Source organism: Sinocyclocheilus rhinocerous, unplaced genomic scaffold (assembly GCF_001515625.1).
Source record: "Sinocyclocheilus rhinocerous isolate Xijiao unplaced genomic scaffold, SAMN03320098_v1.1 scaffold20410, whole genome shotgun sequence".
NCBI classification, from domain to species: Eukaryota; Metazoa; Chordata; class Actinopteri; order Cypriniformes; family Cyprinidae; genus Sinocyclocheilus; species Sinocyclocheilus rhinocerous.
In genome coordinates this window covers 339-717 of record NW_015626910.1, presented here as the reverse complement: position 1 = coordinate 717, position 379 = coordinate 339, and the positions used below count along the sequence as shown (strand labels likewise).

The following is a 379-nucleotide window of genomic DNA, read 5'->3' as shown; positions in this document are numbered from 1 at the left end:
GTTGACCAAACATGTTTAATAGTTCTTCCTATAGAAACATGGGATTTGTGCCTATAATCTTTTAAAAATCATAATTTGAAGATCAATGTACCTCATTCATTGATGAATGAAAAAGTTTCAGAGATATATATATAAAATGTACTAGATGTATTTACAAAACTGCATCAAAATTATCAAAATGTATAGCAATTGTCTACTTTCTGCTGTTACATCAAGGTTCATGTTTATGTCTTTTCACATTTCTTTTTTTTTATGAGTTAATGAAAATAAACCATTTTTACTTTTATTTCAGAGTTGACTGAAGAAAGTGAGGAGACTGAAGAATTGAGTGAAGTTGAGGGGAAAAATCACTTCAGAACTGGAAAAAAACCTTTGAGTT

General features: G+C 28.5%; 1 long non-coding RNA gene across 1 annotated transcript in view; it reads left to right on the top strand.

Moving 5' to 3' along the window:
* LOC107720575 (uncharacterized) overlaps positions 1-361 on the top strand; it is a 1,098-nt gene extending 737 nt beyond the window's left edge. Inside the window, exon 2 of the long non-coding RNA XR_001637627.1 lies at positions 293-361. This is a non-coding gene — a long non-coding RNA (uncharacterized LOC107720575). The remainder of the gene's footprint in view (positions 1-292) is intronic.
* The last annotated feature ends 18 nt before the right edge of the window (positions 362-379 follow it).